The sequence below is a fragment of the Copidosoma floridanum genome, unplaced genomic scaffold, assembly GCF_036245765.1.
Source record: "Copidosoma floridanum isolate Cflo_tuat_1 unplaced genomic scaffold, Cflo_Japanese_pri ptg000020l, whole genome shotgun sequence".
Classification (NCBI taxonomy): Eukaryota; Metazoa; Arthropoda; class Insecta; order Hymenoptera; family Encyrtidae; genus Copidosoma; species Copidosoma floridanum.
This window is the reverse complement of record NW_028321897.1, coordinates 7,592,090-7,596,310: the sequence shown is the minus strand read 5'-3', so window position 1 is coordinate 7,596,310 and position 4,221 is coordinate 7,592,090.

The window sequence follows — 4,221 nt, the reverse complement described above, 5'->3', positions numbered from 1 at the left end:
TCCAATTTTTCCCACATAACATACTCCAAATGTATATTTAGTGTTATAAAATGCATTAAACTGGTATTATAATTACACGTTTCGAAAATGGTCTAATCGATGACCTTTTACTATTAAAGCAGGTTTGTATAAGTCGGAGAAAAATTAGTGCACGGGGCTAACAGAATTATACATTCCCTACAGACCTGTTACTCAATGATCAACGCCTTGTCGACATTTTGAATTATTTTTTTTTCCATTTAAAATGATAGTGATGTTGAAAAAAACAAAAAAATGTTGACGAGACACAAATTTAATTTTCTTTTGAAACACCGATTAACTGTGTGTCCGCAAAAGTGTAAAAATCCAAGTAGCACAGGCAGGATTAACAGATAAATTTACATTTAATAACATACGCGTGAGACTTACCCTGCTACCTCATACCACAGATAATAAAATTCAAAAAAATCATAAACTCCTTTTTCATATATCTCGTTCCGTTTTCTTTCAACTATGAAATTATCGCTTTTAACTATCACCAAAGTTTATCACTCTGATCCTACATAGATAATTAGTTGATTTAAAACGTATTAAAGTTAAGGTGGTTCTTCACGATGGTGCCGTATCAAAGCGACACGGGACCCTGTGGTTTTCTAATTTTCGATTAGCTTATTATTTGCAACCTAAAATATGTTTTACTGGCACTTGACTATAATATCATTGCATTTACGTACAAATAAACATGCTAATAAAGTCAGAGTAAGAGTAATAAAAAAATTTTTTTTTGACGCAAGGTTCTGAAAATGGCATGTACGCTCCTACTCAAGCAGACGTTGCCGCAGTTTACACGGCAGACATTTCGTTTACGATTAAATATCGTATACTAATTCCCTGATCAGCCCAAACTTTTGTTATGTTATTAGAAAGCTGAAAAGTTCTTCTTTCACTACAAACTTTTTCTATTACGATCTTAAGTCTACTTTACGAGATATTACATGATATCGTAGTATGGAAAAGTAACCTACATAAGAATACATGTTAAAAGTGCATTTTTTGACTGACTTGTTTTCAAAAATTTGCCTGATAAAGGGACTTGAAATTTTAAGAGAAGATGCCTTATAACTTTAATAACAATCCCTTCAAGTTTCCCTGTAAGTTTAAGTAAATGGGTTAGGTGAAGAACCACCTTAAATTGACAGCGCTTGCACGACAATGACCACCTGAAACTGCTTACGAATAATTAATTAACATGCACTCCTGGGATTTGTCAGAGATTCGGGTCAACTGCCATCAGATGAATGACATTTTCGTACCATTTAAAAAAATCGGAATGTACAACGTGGATGAGGCAACTAGATAACATATTATACGCCGGTTGAATTTACCAAATTATTTTTTCGTTTCACGCAACAGGAGAGGGTGTAAAGAAGAGGCTTTCCGGCGACAAGAGAGGCCGAACCGAGAACAAGCCGCTCCCGCTGGCGTCTCGTTTCGCCAAAAAAGGCCCTGTCCCCATCGCATTGTCATCCCGAAAAAACACCTACACTCACTCGGGGCTCTCGCTCTGTTGCGTATCGTCACGTCTTCGCGAAGGTGTCGAGTGCAAAGCCGTGTCCACAGGTTTTGGCTGTAGGTGTATTCTTCTGGAATTCCTTTTGTTGCTCGCTCGGGCGAGGGGCTACAATGGGCGTCTGCCTGGCTCGGTGACGTTCGAGACGCGTGAATCAGCGTCGAGATAAGAGCTCTTCTTCCCCGGTGGACGGTAGCTCTCGGTGGGTGTATAATATGTCCCTTCTTCCAGCCTCTGCTGATGCGTGTGGCTGGTCTTGTTTGAGACACGCGATATTGCAGTCGTCGGTGCAGAAGCACAGCTCGTGTTTATCTTTCGATTGTCCCGAGGACGCTATGGTGTATCTTATAATATATACCTTTCGAAGCGCGTGTCTGCTTCCGCGTTGATAGACGATCCGCGTAGGCACAGCTCGGCGAAAAATTTTTCACCGGGTGGTCGTGACGTCATTTCCGCGGGACCGTTGCTTTTTTTCGTGCTCGCGTACGTGGAACCTTACCGGTCTCATATTTTAGGGAGGAGGTCAACATTAATCGCTACCTGTACAAAAGAGGTCTCGTCTATAAAAATGCTTTTTATCAACTTCTCACCTCAACAAAAATGCAATGCGCGTTCTCACACATGAAATTTGACGTTAATTTAACAGCACGCAAATAATGGAGTATTAGACCAAGGTGTGCTTCACTCGTCACCATCCGAAAGAAAAAAGAAATCACCGAGTCTGCTAACACCGACTTTTTTTTCTTTTCTTTTGCTCTAAACATACAGCAAGTAAAAAAAAATGTCGCGTCCGAAGAAGAGATGAGCTTGCACGTATATGCAGCTGGTATCATCTTGCTGCTAGGGAGGATCAATATCATCCCGCTGTTGCTTACGACGGATGGGTTACGCGTACATCAGCGAGGGCATTTTGTTATTGCAACGCGACAGACGGAGGAAGAGAGAGAGATAAAGGCGGGCGAGAGAAAACAATGAGAGAACAAGAAACAGGGGAATTGTAAACATGCGCGCGATGATTATAACATGAGTGTGTTTATGGATATGGTTGTATACGCGAAAGCTCCCGCCGAGGTAAGTATATACATTCCAATCGATTCTTGCACTCCCGACGAGTGGATGATTCTTTTGGTTTTCGCGATTTGGGTGTAAAAAAAAAGAAAAAAAAAAAAAGAGTTTTGGGCAATGTTTTAACTTTTGTACATGGTATACTACTTGGTGTCATTGCTTGTATTTTGGTGCGGAACACAGGATTCTGAAAATGTAGCCTCGACTAAGCGCATCCGCTTGTTTTTGTGACCAAAATTTATTCCCTCTGCTACGATTGCATGATTTCACAGTTTTACATCCTTTTGAAAATTTTTTAAAACTTCGACGACAAGTACTTATTATGATATTCTGCACGAATGTGAAAGCTCTGAAAATGAGGTGTGGTAAAAGGAAACAAAAAAAGATACATGATAAAGTTTGGAAAGATACATGGTACAGAGAGATATTGGGAGGAAATAGACAAAAAATAACCATATATTCCTGCAAAGTACTAAGCTTTTACAATTTTTTATCAAAGGAATAAGTGTAGTTTATTTTTATAAACATCATGCACACGACGCAGCCTAGTTGCAACTATTATATTATACGATTCCTCTCATTAATATAGATATTTAATAATTTATAATGTTCTACATTGTCGTTTTTCTTTTCAAAATTTATGGAAAGCGCTCGTACCTAACGATCAAATGTGGAATCACAACAAGCTCAGAGATCCGAGTGTGTCTTATTAGTGTCATACGTGCCTCTACAAAAAACAATAACAATAATATGCTATACGGTCTCTCTCTCTCTCTCTCTCTCTCTCTGTCTCCTTATGGTCGCTATTTCCTGTAAACTACACTAAGTACATGAATGCACAATTTATGTTACTGCGTTTGGACCTGATGGGATTATGGTATTACCCTAATGTAAAATATAAAGAATCTCTCACTCATTGTCTCTTAACCATGTACACACGGAGATCGTCTCTTTGTAAAGATTAGTCATATATACGTATACACACGCGCGTTCATTAAAAAGTATAGGTACAATAATCTGGAAAGTGAGGCGTGACTACATAATATATATACCTATATTTAGCATGTAACGAGAAACCACTGTAGTCATAACACCCATGCCTATATATATATATATATATATATATATATGTGTATATAGGAGTGCACGAGCAATTAAAAGCATACGAGATAAAGCCCGACTGCTTCCTAAACAAACGGGTGTCTTTGATTTTATTTTATTTTATTTTTCTTTCAAGTATTTATTTCATGTGGCTCAATCATTACTAGATAGTAGTTTTTTTTCTTCTTACGCTTCTGCTTAATTGAGTTGTCGTTATTGAGAAAGTGTCTTATTTGTGTGATACGCTTGTTTGCTTATTTATTTTGATTTAAAGGTATGCGTCGAGAGTCAGAGGCTATCGTTATCGAAACCCATTGTTTACGTGAATAAATCTGTGGGTAATAACTATTTCGGAAAATCGATTACTTTTTGACAAACATTCATGAAATAATCATTACTTTGAATATTTGTATAATGGTTAAGTTTTTATATATACAGAGGCACCCTGAAATTTTTTATTCAGTTTTTATACCCATAAGTACTTGCATCCGTCACCTCCCCCAATT